The sequence below is a fragment of the Cricetulus griseus genome (assembly GCF_003668045.3).
Source record: "Cricetulus griseus strain 17A/GY chromosome 1 unlocalized genomic scaffold, alternate assembly CriGri-PICRH-1.0 chr1_1, whole genome shotgun sequence".
Lineage (NCBI taxonomy): Eukaryota > Metazoa > Chordata > Mammalia > Rodentia > Cricetidae > Cricetulus > Cricetulus griseus.
In genome coordinates, this window is record NW_023276807.1 from 174,130,110 (window position 1) to 174,145,669 (window position 15,560).

General features: G+C 41.6%; 1 protein-coding gene and 1 long non-coding RNA gene across 2 annotated transcripts in view; one reads left to right on the plus strand and one right to left on the minus strand.

Moving 5' to 3' along the window:
• Positions 1-8,344, plus strand: part of LOC103159534 — a 30,630-nt gene extending 22,286 nt beyond the window's left edge. Inside the window, exons 3-4 of the long non-coding RNA XR_003479870.2 lie at positions 7,009-7,080; positions 7,497-8,344. This is a non-coding gene — a long non-coding RNA (uncharacterized LOC103159534). The remainder of the gene's footprint in view (positions 1-7,008; positions 7,081-7,496) is intronic.
• The window catches only part of Rarb (retinoic acid receptor beta), a 349,488-nt gene that overhangs the window by 237,402 nt on the left and 96,526 nt on the right, over positions 1-15,560 (minus strand). The window lies entirely within an intron of this gene.

A 15,560-nucleotide genomic window follows, 5' to 3' on the forward strand; every position in this document is an offset into this window, starting at 1 on the left:
CTTTGAGCAGAGTCCAAGCTTTCTAACCACTTACCATGTGGACCCCCTCCACACACACAGTAGGTGGGAAGTTGGAAGACTTTCCACTTAGAGTAAAAATCAGTAAACTATTTGCCTGGCTAGCCTGCCTAAGGTCTATGGGCATGGCTGGTCTTCTAAAGTGCCCACTCTCTGGCTGGAATCTAGTTCCTCTTCTCAGATTGCCTAGAGCTTGAGGCCTGTGGTGAGCACAGAGCAACAGCCAAGCCAATCCCTAACAAGCCTTTCAAGAAGCAAGCTGTGGTTTGCCTGCTGGGTGGTATATCTCCATATGTTTGATGTAACCCTCAGCTTGGGAGAGATCAGATTTTGAAAACAAAGCTCTGAGCCTCCAGCTTGGCTGTGGAGCATCAGTTTGGAGGGATGCAGGCTTCTTAAGTAATGCAAGTTCCATCTTTTTCCTCTTCTGTTTCTTTAAATTCTCTCCCCTTTACCTAACTTCACACTGAGATACATTAGAAAACTTGAGACAACACCATGCTGGTGGGATCCTTCCAGCAGTATTTTAAATTAAAATGAATTATGTGGTTCTGGTCACAGCACACTCTAGCATATCCTATTGCCAGTAGCACAGTGGGCAATGGGCAAGCATGAGGACCAGTTCACCCATAGCTGGTTGTGCATACTTCAATGTTTTATAACTTCTCCATGCCTCAGTTTCCAAACTCTGAACTGCCTACAGGGTTTAGTACTTGAGAAAATATGAAAATCTTGAAACAGTGTTAATATAAATGGCAAAATCCATGGGGAAGTAGCATTGGTTTTTTCATTGCCAAATCTGGTGAAATTTGGATTTCTTCCTCAAAGTGAAGGGAGACACCAAAGAGCTTTGATGAAGAAACAGCATGATTGACTGTCCCTTTTAGGGACATCCCTCTAGGTGCTGTCCAGGATCAGTCCCTAAGGATAAGAGTGGATGAATGAAATGCATTAAGCAGCTATTATGAGAACTCATGTGGAATTACATGACACCTCAGAGATGGCAAGTAATGAATTAATACTGGAGAACTTGGAAGGCACAGCCCATGGGATGTGCAGAAAGATTAGAAGCTGGTAGTGAGAGAACAGTCAGAGATTCTTCCAAGGGTGTGCTAGCTGATAAGGAAGCTGGCAGAGTGGAGCCAGGCAAGGTGAACCCTGAACCCAGAACCCTTCAGTCAGTCTAAGAGTTCAATGCCAGGCACAGCAGCTACAGGGGTATTGGGGATCATGCACAAACAGCGTGGACTTAAGGGGCATGTTGAGCAGGGTAAAAAAGTTTGGGCAAATATTTGGAGATGTAAGAGCCTTTAAGACATGAAATGAAATGGTAAGCTCAGCAAAATGAAAAAGGCATTCTAGGAAGCCTGAGGATGGGGCAGGGGAGCCAGCATGGCCAGGATTTGGGGTACTATTTGGGGTACCTATAGTTCGACTTAGAGTGGACACTTGGCTTCTCGGTTGAGCTACCTTTCCTGTGCTTCACGAGTGACCACTTCAGCCTCTGAGTCCAAGGAACCATGGGTAGTTGCTTCTAACATACATTATGAAAGTCTCAGGATGGTAGACTCCATCTTTTGTGCATTTAAAGAACTTAAGTTCAACACTTGTGGTTCTTAATTCTCTTCATAAAACTATACCCTGCATGTGTACCATTCCCTCTATGCTGTGAGTTCCTAGATGAACAGTCTCACTCACGTTAGCCACTCAGGGGAAGATGCAGATCCACTGTATTCTACCTCATATGCAGTCTAAACGATGTCCAAGAAGAAAGCTTTTTTTTTTGGTCCTAATTTTTGCCTTCAATATTGGAACATAAACCTTGGATACAAGTTCCTGCAGATCCAATATGAATACAGTGAATTTGGTGGAGACTCAGGTACCCAGCTTGGCTCTATTGTGTGCAGCAGTGTTAGAGGATGTCCAGAATCTCTGCCCTGGGTATCTGCTTATCTTAGGACATTTTCCTTTTAAGGCCAGCAGAGAAGGTGTGCATGTACTCATATTACAGAAGTCAAGATTGACCTGGCAGCGTCTGACAGGGTTCCTATATGTCTGGACCTTTAAGACAACTTTGTGTTCTTGCAGCAAGTAACACCAGGACTCCCTGTTCTGCAGTGTTCTCTCTCAAACCCAGGAGCTATTCATAGTCACACTTGATTACTAAACCTGCATTCTGTAGTTTGCAATTGAGAAACAACACATCAAAAGGCTGGGCGTGGTGGTGAACACCTTTAATCCATGCATCTGGAGGCTGAGGCAGAGACTGATTTCTGTGAGTTAGGAGCTAGTCAGGTCTCTGTAATGAGTTCCAGGCAAGAACTATAGTTGAGACCCTGTCTCAAAGGAATACATAAAATAATTAATTAAATAGAAAGAAATGAACCAAGCTCCTCATAAAATGTTAGCATTTGGGAGGCTGAGGTAGGAGGATCGCTACAAGTTTTCAGACAACCTGGGCTAAGACTGAGTGTCAGGCTGACTGATGTTTCCAGTAACACCCTGAGAATGTGTTTGCTGTAAGGATGCCTCATATGCCACAGATCTCAAAAGCAGTTCTCTCCAGTTTTGCCAAGGATTACAGAGAGTTCTTATCATAGCTACGTTCCACCAAGAAGGAAGCCTCAGTATCCATCTCACCCAGTGCCTTCACAGGGGAAAGGGTGAGAAGATGACCTTGCTCTACACTCCCAGGGACACCTGGCTTGCAGAGAAGATCAGGTGGTCTTCAGGAAGCAATTCTAAGAAACAGTGAATATAGGCCTTGATTGTTACAGAGTCAGAGCCATTCTGAGGAAAGCTTCTGGCATTTCTCCAAGATTGTCTTCTGGTCCAGCCCCATAGAAAACTAGAACATATAGGAAAATACCAGAATAGTGTGTTTGCAGTGCTCTTGCTGTCTCTGTTCTCCTTCTCTCTATTCTCTTTATTTTCTCACTCTTTTTCTTCCCGTCTCTTTTCTCCCTTCCTCCATTCTCACATATATAGAAAAACTAATGCTGCTACTACAAAGTTCATTAAAGAGCTATTTTCACAAACTCCTGTGTAATCTCTATTTTCTCATTTTGTTGAGTTCAGCTTTGGTGAAGACTTCTTTTACTTTCTTTTTTTGTTTTTAAAACTTTCTTTTATTTTTTTGAGATTATAATATAATTACAGATTATAATATAATTACATCATTTTTTTCTTCCTTTTCCTCTCTCCAAACCCTCTCATATACTCATCCTTGCTCTTTTTCAATTTCATGGCCTCTGTTTTTCATTAATTGTTGTCACATTCACATATTTCCAAGAGTTGGCTCTTTGAGAAGATAGACAAGATTGTCAAACCCTTGGTCCAATTAACCGAAAGAAAGAAATGAAGAACCTGAATTAACAGAATCAGGAAACCATTGCAAAAGGTACCAAAGAAATCCAGAATATAAGATAATATGTTAATAACTGCAAAAGATATGGATGAAGTTGTAAACTCTGTCAAATCCCCCAAATTAAAACAAGAAGTCAACAACCTAAACATATCAAATGAGGGGAAATAGTAATAAAATTCCTTCCTGACTGGATTCACAGCAGAATTCTTTTTTTTTTTAACTTACAAAAAGCAAAGATTTATTTTATTTTTTCCTTTTTTTAAACTTAACTTTGAAACAAGCTTGTTTAAATGTCAGTCCCAGTTCTTTCTTCCTCCCCTCCTCCCCTGCCTCCCCCCACCAATCCCGATCCCATCCCCTTTCTGCTACCAGGGAGGGTGAGGCTTTCCATGGAGGATTTTTCAAAGTCTGTCACATCATTTGGAGCAAGACCTAGGCCCTCCCCCTTGAATCTAGGCTGAGAGAGCACCCTCTATGTGGAATGGGCCCCAAAGTCCATTCGTGTACTAGGGATAAATACTGATACACTACCAGAGGCCCCATAGATTTACCAGGCCTCTTAACTGACATCCACAATCAGGGAGTCTGTATCGTCACAACAGAATTCTACCAGACTTTCAAAATTCTTGTTAAACCATTCAAAAAATAAAAAGGAAAAAAGGAAGGAAGGAAGGAAGGAAGGAAGGAAGGAAGGAAGGAAGGAAGGAAAAGAGAAAGGAACAGAAGGAACACTCTTAAACTCTAAAGCTCCTTCCTTGAAGCCAAAATCATTCTAATTAATACCAAAACCAGGTAACATCACAATAACAACAAAAAAAAAAGAAAAGAAAAAAAGAAAATCACAGGCCAGTGCCTCTGATGAATATAGATTAAATGATGCTCAATATAATACTTGCAAATGGAATACAGATATATGCCAAAAATAACATTCTTCATGACCAAGTTTCTTGATCCCTGGAGTGCAGGGATGGTTCCACATATACAAGCCAATAAATACAATACATCATATAAATGGCATTAAAGGCAGAAAATCACATGATAATCTAAATAGATGAAGAAAGATGTGTTGTTTTTTAAATTTTTGATATGAAGTCTCTCTGTGTGGACCAGGTTAGCCTGGAGCTTACAGATAGCCACTTACCTTTGCCTCCCAAGTACTGGGATTGAAAGTGTGCACCATGATACCCAGGACTTTTTTTCTTGAGATATAATTCACAAGCTAAGTCTCACCCTTTTAGAGTGTACAATTCAGTCATTTTTAAGTAGTTACAAAACTGTACACCATCAATCATTATCATAGAATATTTTCATCATACCTAAAGGAACACGATGCTCACTCACAGCCACTTCCCATTCTCCTCTTTCCCCAGACTGCTAAGCTAGCTTTCTGTCATAATATCCTACTCTGGACAACCCATCTAAATGTTCTTACACACGTGGCCTTCTGTGACTGGACCCTATCACTTAGGGCTATGTATTTAATTTTATCTGCTTTCTATATACTTTTTGCTATATATTAGAATCTTACTTTGTTATACCCAAGTAATAGTTCTTTGTTTGCATAAATCATGTTAATTTATTTATCACTTTTGACCATTGGACCTAAATTACATTTCTACTCTTTTAGCTATGGTGAATAAAGCTACAAACATTTCTACTTCAAGTTTACAGGCAACTGTGTTACAATTTCCATACATATATCTTAGGAATGGAATAGTTAGTTCCCATGATTATTTTATCCTTCATCCTTTGGGAATGGTCACACTGTTTTCCAAAACTGCAGTACCACTCCAGCCCTGACAATGAGGGAGTGTTTCAGTTCCTATTCCCCTCTGATGCTTCCTGTGGTCTGACTTTGGTGTAACTGTGGCTGGTATCTCAGCACAGTTACAGCTCAGAGGTTAGGATGTTGGAAAGCTCCTCTCCAAGAGGCTGTTAGTATGCTTATAACAGGACTGAGGGGATGTTCCTTCTAGTAAGAATATATTTTAGTCCTTCTACCATGACAGGACTCAACAACAGTGTCCCATCTTGGATGCAGAGGGCAGCTTATATTAGGCATTGAACCTCTCAGCCTACAGAACTGTAATAAACTTCTGTTCTTTATAAATCACAGAGCTGGAAGGAACCAAGACAATGAGGATGTATTTGGTGCTGATGTCCTCACAGAATCACCATGGCTCATCCTTTACCAAACCTTTATGACACTTACAGGGAACTGTGCTGCTGTTTCACCTTCATCACAGTGGCTGCACTACTAATAGCCTACCTGCTTAGGCCGTAGCCAGGAGGAAATTATGTTCCCCCAGACAGTGCCTATGTTGTTGCCTCTAAAGTTAGCTTTAACCAAATCTCTATCATTCTAATAAAACTTGAGATTCAAAGGTTGGGTGAAAAGCTGTGAGCCCAGAGAGTTACAGCAGCAACTGGCTAACTTTCTCTCTTTGCTGACATCCTTGGAAATCTTCTACATTTGTTACCCAACATGGGGCACATATTTACATGGATGGCCCAAGAAATCTGGAAAAAGAAACCCAATGGGGCTTCCTAGTAGCCCGGTGTCCATATTGTACAGAGACGTGGCTCTGCCATACACTGAGCACTTGAGCAGTCAACATGTTAAGTAGAAATAACAAGTAAAGTAAAAACTTCTGCCACAGAGTAGGCACCAGCTTCCTAGAGCTGGGGTGTTTAAATACAGCTCCCAGATAAATGCAGCTCTCTGCCAGGCCTACAGGACATCAAGCTCAGTTGCCACCAACCTAAGTGGGGCAGAGCTAACCACCAGCACAAAGCCGAGCTTCACGTTCAAGGTTTGGCTCAGGTGCACAGTAAAGCAGGTCCAGACTGAAAAACAAACAAACAAACCTCTAAACAGGTTACAGAATGTTTAAAAATGTGTGTAGGTGCTTAAGAAAGAAAAGAAAATGGGTATAGATAGTCATAGGAAAAAACAGTTTAAAAATGATAGTCTTTAAAGACAAAGTAAAATAAAGGGAAAAACCACATAAATGGGGAAAAAGGGAGTCTGAATACTATATGGTGTTGTGTTGACTTTGAAGATTTTGAATGCTGATGAGTGGAAGACAGCTGCTGAGAGACACTAAGTTGTTATAAAGGGGACCACTGAATTAAACCAGCTTATATACTTCAGGGATGTCTTTAAAATGGAATTCAGAAAATGTACTGCATCCGAGAAGAGGCTATGCTTTTGTTTCCTCAGGAAATGAAAGCCTATGGGTTCTTTTTTTTTTTTTTTTTCTTTTTGGTTTGTTGAGACAGGGTTTCTCTGTGTGGCTTTGGAGCCTATCCTGGCACTCGCTCTGGAGACCAGGCTGGCCTCGAACTCACAGAGATCTGCCTGCCTCTGTCTCCCGAGTGCTGGGATTAAAGGCGTGCACCACCAATGCCCGGTCCTATGGGTTCCTTTAAGGTTACTAGAGATCAGGTTTGATCAGCGGACCTTCTGAAATTCTTGGCTACAGACATAAAGAAATAAACCAAGAAAAATTACAAGACCGGTGCATATATATTGAGCCCTCTGCATGGGAACAGTTCTGAGACTGGACAACAAATGTTACAACTAGTTTCTCAGGACTTGCCCATTATCTCAATTTTCTCAGGGTCCTCTGGAAATGTCATTGCACCCAGACAACAGGAAGCAGTCTAGAGAACACAATGTTCACATTCCCAAGGTGGGTTATTTTTTATTGTTTGGTGAGTTACAAGTGTTTGTCATCATTTAAGGGGGGATATAGGAATATAGGATAAAAAGACAACTGTTAATCTCAAATATTTTTCATTGGTATGGATTTTGGTATATTGATACAAATTTAAAGTTATTTTTGTTTTACTGTATGTATGTATGTTTCTACTCTTGTTTGTGGTTATGCAGCTCATTTAAAAATGCAGTATCAAATTAAAAATGTAGGTTAGTGGTTAGTCATTTATAAATCAAACTTGTAGTCATATAAGGTAAGATTTCAAGGTTAAGCAGGTATATTTTAGATAGGCGATCTTCAAACACCTCAAAGACCTACAGAATGTGGCATTTAAGATATTTAATAATGTAAGGCTTTTCATAACAGTGAGACATGTTTGCTTCTGGCAGCATCAATCTACTTCATAAAAGGATGATGGGCATTGAAGAACCTCCATATGGACTTTGCTTTCAATGTGACAAAGCTACCCATTTGGGCAAGAGACTGTCCTTGCCTCAACTGCTGACAGTATACTGTCAAAACTGGATATGTAAAACACAAAGAAAAATTACTGTTGAACTTTTCAAAGACAAGACAGGACATTCCTTCAAAATTCCTGCTTCATATAAAAGTCTGGCAGATATTCTAGGTATGTTGACTGAAGACGGATATCCCAACATTGTAGAAGAACCTCAGGTAACTGTCCAGGAAGCCAGATGTCTCTGTCATTTCTATAGTTTTGGAAGTGGTTTGCACTGCACTTCTTGTTCACTCAGGTATTATTATATCATTTTGGGCATTTTTGTTGAGTTGAAGACTAGATAGTCATAAGTTACAGTTTTTCTTAGTTATAGTTATGACAGAAGTTATGACTAGTAGTCATAGTTATGAGTACAAAATTTTGGACTCAAAAAGTTAAGATAAATAATGAAGTATTTTCTATGAATTTGCCAAATACAAATGAACTAGATATTGTAAATGTAATTATTACTTGATAACTGTTATTATTATATATAGTTTCACTATGTAAAATTTAAAACCTTTCATTTTATCTAGACAAAAAGGAGGAAATGTTATGGAATAGAATATTTGTTTAACTATATAAGGAATTGTCCCATTTGTTTGCGTTGCAGAATAATTGTTTAACTACGTAAAGACATTGCAATTTTTGATACTGTATTTGTTTAACTATGTAAAGATATGTTGCATTTGTTTATGCTGTATTTGTTTAGTTATATAAAGATGTGCTGTTGTTTTACCTTGCCTGCCTAAGGGACTTCATTGGTCTAATTAAAAGCTCTCAGCCAATAGCTAAGCTGAGAAAGGATAGGCAGGAATGGTGGGCAGAGAATAAAGGGGAGCCAGGCAATGGCCACACAGACAGACATGGTGGAAGCTAGAAGTCAGGATAGACAGAAAGTAGATGAGGTAAATGAGCCTTGGGAAGCAGACAGATTAATAGAAATGAGTTAATAAAAACTAGCTAGAAACAAGTCTAAGCTAAGGTTGAGCATTCATAATTGATAAGTCTGTGTCATGATTTGGGGTCTGTCAGTCCAAGAAAGTCTGCTACACTGTGCCTGTTGCTACTCTCAATAGGGTGCCTTCTTCCCACAGGGTGCTGCACAGCTCTGAGCACTGTGGGCTTTTGTCTCCTTAGCCTTCTAAGTAACTCAAAGAATACCATATTTAGACAGTCATATTATTTCTTCTAACATATGAATTAATGATTCACAGACTAGATCCTGTCTGTTCATATTGCTCAGCCATATTCACTCTCCTTCCCTTCAAATATATTTATGTGTGTGTGTGTGTGTGTGTGTGTGTGTGTGTGTGTGTGTGTGTGTGTGTGTGTTATGTCACATTTTATAGTTTCACTCTCAGATTTCTACTTCAAGCTGAGTGTTTGTGGTGAACACACTGTATTGTAAGGGCATGCTGTAGAAAACAGTATCATCTTTTGCTGTTTATAAGAGGCAGTGTAGCAACATTAATGAAAACAGATTAACCTTAAAACCAGGGTCTTGAGCTGTCTTACATGACACAGTCTACTCACCAGTCACAACTTATTAATATACAAACTATGAAAGAATGAAGACATGCTTAAATGAACAGAGCGAGCTTGGTATTGAAACAGAATCTAATGAATGAAAATCAATTTGACAACCAGTAAACGCTATGCATTGTTGTAATTACACTTCATGGCAATTATACATAAAATACAAATTGTTCAGGTAGATTATAGACTCATACAGTTATTTTGATTCTTCTACAATAAAAAATTGAAAGAATGACCAGTGAGCTGGGGAGACAGTAACTAGTACTGCTTTTGCAGAGGGCTTGAGTTCTGTTTTTAGCACCCATGTTGGGCAGCTTACAACGGTGTAATTCCTGCTCTGCAGGATCTGATGCCCTCTTCTGGTCTCTGCAGGTGACATTATCAAGTGTACACACACACACACACACACACACACACACACACACACACACACTTAAAATAATTCTTAATGAAGTAAAAAAGAATGACCATCTTTAATTCTGTTTAACTTCTACAACAGAATCTCTTAACTTTTTGTGTATGGCCTAGACCTTCTTCTGATACACTACAGAAACTGTGAATTTTTTCTCAAATAATATATCTAATCTAAATTATATGATTTTAAAGGAAACAAATTTTATTTTAAAAAAGCTACTTTAAAAATTGTGATTGGTAATTGACATTCACCTATATTGCTGCATTTAACAATGTGAGCCATGGCTTAATTCCACAGCAACAAGGTTGCAAGCCATGTTCTGAGATGCCACAAAAACTAGGCATGACAAGAGAAGACAAACCCCAGGTTCTACTAGCTTCACAATGGTTTTGAATTTATAAGCCCACATTTCAGCTAGGAATGGATGAAAGTGGAGATGCACTGCCCCCATATCAAAGCTGGGTGTAGTGGTGTGTGCCCTTGATCCTAGGAGGTGGAAGGGTCCTGAGTTCAAGGCCAGGCTGGACTAAAGAATGTTTGGGCACCCTGGGCTATAGAACAAGGACTGTTATTAAATGCTGAAAGATCCTCTGAATATAGATTAAGGAATTTGATGAGGAAGATCAAAGGCAGGCAATCCATTCCCAATCACAACCAATACATCAAATCACAAAGAACAAGTGACCTACAGACAAAAGCAGTTCTTACAGTCCCTACACCAGGGCTAACCCTCTGACTTTATTAGAAAAGCCTTACCATCACCTGCCAGGTCTGTTTCAATAATCGCTTGTGTTGACAGCTCCGCTGTGACTGTGGGTAACACACTAGACACACTGTGACAGACACTGTTGGTGTGGGACACTGCAGCCACCACAGTGGTGAATTGTTTATGTTTTCTAGTTCTCTCTAGTATTCAAAACCAAAACTGTCCCTCAACTGACCTTTATCTGAATAGATCCCCAGGGGGTTCTGGGGGACCCAAAGACAGCTGAAGAAAGGAGCCCCCAGCCCCAGATCAGGTTGCACCCAGCAAGCAGCGGCTGGTGAGCTTTGTGCACTGCCTTTAACCCTAGGCTGAGAAGTTTAGCTTAGTCACAGAGTCACAAGTCCCTGCAGTAGCCTCCTGGAGCAGAAACCTAAAGAGTAAGGCAGGGGAGGATGCTGGTTGGAGCCCTATACTCTTGCTGGAATCACAGTTACCAACCAGACTCATTGCTGTGCATGTCACTGTCCCCAGGTTTTGAACCTCAACCAGGGACACCCAGGCACTGTTGAATTAAAGGAATGTGGGACTAGCACACTCAGACTCCTCATTCTTGGCTTGGAGCACAGGCCAGATGAAAAGATTTGGTAGCAGCTCTTAATAAAATTATATGAGTGTTTACACAGTCAAAGTAGTCCCCGTGTAAGCTGTACAAATAAATACCATTCCCACCCCCAAGCCCCCGCTTTGAAGAAAGAACATGCACTCAGCTTTCCTTTGTACTATATTATAAAAGAAAAGCCCCTTTCTGCTGAATATCTGAATCACTCCCTGGCAGTCTCTCAAAGTAAACAGAGTAAAAATTAAATATTAATGTTTCTCATATGTCTACACACATCAGCCAAGGCAGCTAGTTCTTCCTGGCCCTGTCAAGCATTAAAATAAGTCGGCCACTCCATCATTAAAAAAAATTCCCACTAAAAAATAGAAATGCCAAGACAACATCAAGAGTTCTGAAGAACCTTTTGGATGCAGATAAACATTCTTTGGGTGATTTGTCTTATCTAATTGGTCCCCTGTGTGAGACAGCACTGGGGTAGATAGACTCTTTCATAGAGGGCTGAAAAAGGAAGAAAAAAAGAGAGAAAGCTTTCCAGTTAGACATCTTAAGCAGAAAAAATCCCCACGAAGACCTGCTTTTTCCTGTACAAGATTAACCTCTCCTTGTGAATTGGGTTTTTGATAAAAGCTGTTTCAGATTACAAGAAAACAAACAAACCACAATTCTTATGAGTTCATATTGTATTACATCTCTAAGGAGAAGGCTGGAATGCCTTTGACCAGTTTAAATCCAAAGTAAAATGAAAGGAAGCTCCAAGCTGGGAAGGAACGTGAAGGGCTTCTGAGGCTTTCGGGCCTTCGTGTTTGCGGCTCTGCAGCTGGGAGTGGGAGAAGGTGTAGGGTTGCCTGGATTGAGTCCAAGCTCCTTCCTCCTGCTCATATCTGCTTTCAGCTCTGTGTCTGGCTGTTTTGCTGGTCAGAAATCCAGGCTGAAATTCACTTATTTTATCCTTAACCACTCAAGGATAGGGAGAAAGCAAACAGAAATGTGTATTAGACATGGCCATATCATTCCATTCTGCAAATCATGAATTCATAAAATTCATAAATTCTGCATCTATGGATACCTAAGAGGCCACAATGCCCTGATGGAGTTTTAGAGTCCGTTTAGCCCTGTCTCTACACCGTGAGCACTGGCTGGAGAACATGGGTGTGATTGGGAACCTTATAAGCAGGAACCACTCACATGATAGTCATGGAGGCACAGCTCCCTGTCTTGCATAGCAACACTCTTGTCTTGGAGACATCTTGCCAAGGAGATGTCTGACTCACTTACATGTAGTATGGACTCAAATAAAGACAAAAGTAACGCAAACCTCTAAAATCATTGCTAATCACAATGGGCATAAGTTCAAGGGTCAGGTTAGAGAAGCATCTTCCACTCAAAACCACTGAATTAAACAATGCTCAGGTTTGGATATTGTGATGGTTGTCTTTAATGATCAACTTGATGGAACATAGAATCCCTAAGGAGAGAATCTCAATTCTGTCTTTAGGATTGTCTACATTGGGTTGGCCTGTGGGCATGTCTGTGGGGGAATTGTCTTAATTCAGTTAATTGATGTGACGAGGTGTGGTAGTGCCACCCACCAACCCACTGTGGGTGGCACCATTGCCAAGGTAGGGCTCCTGAGGTAAGAGTGGAGAAATAGAGCTGAACACAAGTGAGTGACCATGCATGCTGTCATTTCTCTTGTTCGGATTATGGATGTGATCTAGTGTGATGAACCATGAGCCCTTCCTGATTTGACTTTTCCAAAGTAATGGACTGTGACCTGGAATTGGGTGCTGAGTAAACTCTTTCTCTTGTAAGATGATTCTGTTTTTTCCAGGGCATTTTATCAATGAAATGAAACCAGGATAGATATGAAATACCCCACCCCTGCCACCAACTCAGGTGTTAAAAATAGTTGGTGGCACTATCTGGGGAGGTTCTAGAAACTTAGGAGATGGAGCATAGCTAGAGGAAATAAGTCACTGGTCCTGGGGGACTGTTTTAGTGTGCTTTCTGTGGCTGTGATAAACACTGAGCAAAAGCAGTCTGGGGAGGAAAGGGTTTATTTGGCTTGCACTTCTGGGTCACAGCCTATCATTGAGGGAAGTCAGGGCAGGAGCTCAGGCAGGAAGTGAAGCAGCAGTCATGGAAGAACACTGCTCACTGGTTCTCTCACTTGCTCTCTGTTGGCTTTACTGTCCAGATAGGCTCTGCCATGTAGTGGGCAGCACCTGGAGCTGGCCATGGTTGGGCCCTCCCACATGGAACATCAGTCCAGGCAATCCTGACAGACACAGTCACAGCCAACCTGACTGCGGAAATGCTTTACCTGAGATTCCTTCTTCCAGGGTTGCTCTAAGTTGAAAGTAAAAGCTGATCACGAAAGTGACCATGGCCACTTCCACCCTGTCACTCTGCTTCCGGTCCAACGTTAGTGAACACTGTCCACGCCCTGTCCAGGTCCACACAGTTCCTCCACTATTGGGCTCAGCTTCACAACAGGCTCAAAAACATGAAGCCAACTCAACACAGACTGAGCCCTCTGCAACCAGAAGCCCAAACAAATCCTTCTCTTAAGCTTTTTTTTTTTTTTTTTTTTTTTTTTTTTTTTTTTTTGTGTGTGTGTGTGTGTGAGAGAGAGAGAGGGGGGGGTTAATCACAGTGATAAAACAAAGCAAAACAACAAACACACACACATGCACATGACACAGTGACACACACACACACACACACACACACACACACACACACACACACACACACAGCTAAATGTTGGTGCTGGGCGTGGGCCAACCTCTCAGGTAGAACACACCCCAGTGCTCTTCTGGGATCCACACCAGCCATCTCCACCAGAAGTTACCTCTGCATAATCATAATTGTTTTGTTTTTTACTTTATCCATTCCTTTTGTCTTTAATTTCCATTTAAAATGCTGGTAAATTCTACTCTGTTAGAGGAACGGTATGGAAATTCTTTCCAGAAGCAAGGATGAACTTTCTCTGCTGCCTATTCTCTGCTTTTTCTGCTTTATATAGGAGCTAAAACCAGGAGCAGTCTTGCTGAATAAACAAATCCTACAGAACAAACTGTAGTCTGAGAATGCTGAATAGCCCTAAAGAATGTGAGTGGAGCCATAGAAGCTGGCCAGTGGGACTGGTAAGGGTAATGGGAAAAACAGTTCTGCAGCAAGGGTTCTCAGCCTGAAACATCTCTACCCACCTGGCTGTGATGGGGTGGAGGTGCCTGTCCACAAGAACTCCAGGCAAACAGGACAAGCAACTTTCACAGACACAGCTGTTCTGTGCCTATGGGTTTTCCTGATAGAGTAACTCCAGCTTTGGAGAATTCTTCTCTCTTTGTCTAGGGTTCTACATAAGGTTACTTGAATTTTAAATGTGCCATGCTATGTGCTGGATAAAAGGCATTCTTTCCATAGTCAACATATTGACAGTACCACAGCATCAACTATAAAACAACACTGATGAAAACATTATCTGGAGCTCCACACTGTTCTGAACTGTTCCTTATATACAACCCTAACCTCTCTGAAGGACTTTGAAAAGTTGCTGCTGCTATAACCTCATGCACACTCAAGACACAGCACCAGAAGTGAGTCTCTGCCCATGCAGGCAAGCAGCTGAGCTGACTCTATTCAGTGCTTCCACCCACATTTTAATAATGTTTTATAGCGGCTGCCACTCAGTGATGTTACCAATAGATTCAGGGCTGTGGTGAAATGACCATTAAGGGCCAACCAGCTGGGACTGAGACTAACCTGAGGGAGCCAATCTTCAATCTTCTGTCTCCATGAGATCTTTATCACTGGGGGGGGGGGGCAGTGCTGGGGGCAGTCCTTCTTACTGAGTTTCTATCACTATCATCACCATCATCATCATCATTGTCGTCATGGCTCTCGTGGGGACCTCTGACACACTGCTTAGTTTGTGCTACATTTGGGGGACATTTCAGATCCCAGAGGTACTTCCTGATGGATGCCAGCAAGAGCTCAGTGACCAACCTTGGGCCGGCCAAGGCCATTCTTCCTCCTAGGACAGCAGCACCACTTAAAAACGACACTCTCAGGTACGGCCATCTTAAAAGCAACTCAGGCTTCTCCAGTGTTTCCTTGCCAGTGGGGCCAGGTGTCCATATCAAAGGGAAGGCAGCTCCTGAAGGGGCTGGCTTCTGAAGACCTGGGTTTCTGAGGAGTTAAGAAGGTAAAGGGGAAGCATTAATCCAAATCTCCCTGTAGCTTCCATCTGAGAGACGAGGCTCCACGGAGCAGTACACACGGAGCATGACACACTCGCTCTTGCTTCAAAAGTACTTTTTCCGTCTCACAATCTCCTTTTAAAAAAAGCTACAAAGCTTTTGTTTCAATAGCTTTCCCTCCTTTTCTTTTCTCCCTAAAAGAAGGCAGGCCACAGCTCTGGTTCCCTTCTTGAGAGGAGCTTGCCATTCACTTAGTGACACACCCCTGTCCTCTTGAAAGAAGTGCTGAGTGTGCCCCATTTTGCCTTTGTGCTTGAAGGCATATGGGGGGTGTTGCTGGGGCAGGGTGTTTCATGAATGCATTTTCAAATCATGTCGTGGTGGGGTGAGGGCCAGATCACCATTAGATGACCCTCACCTCCCATCATTACTGTGAAGAACACCCTGGGATTCTTGTTAATTAGCCAGAT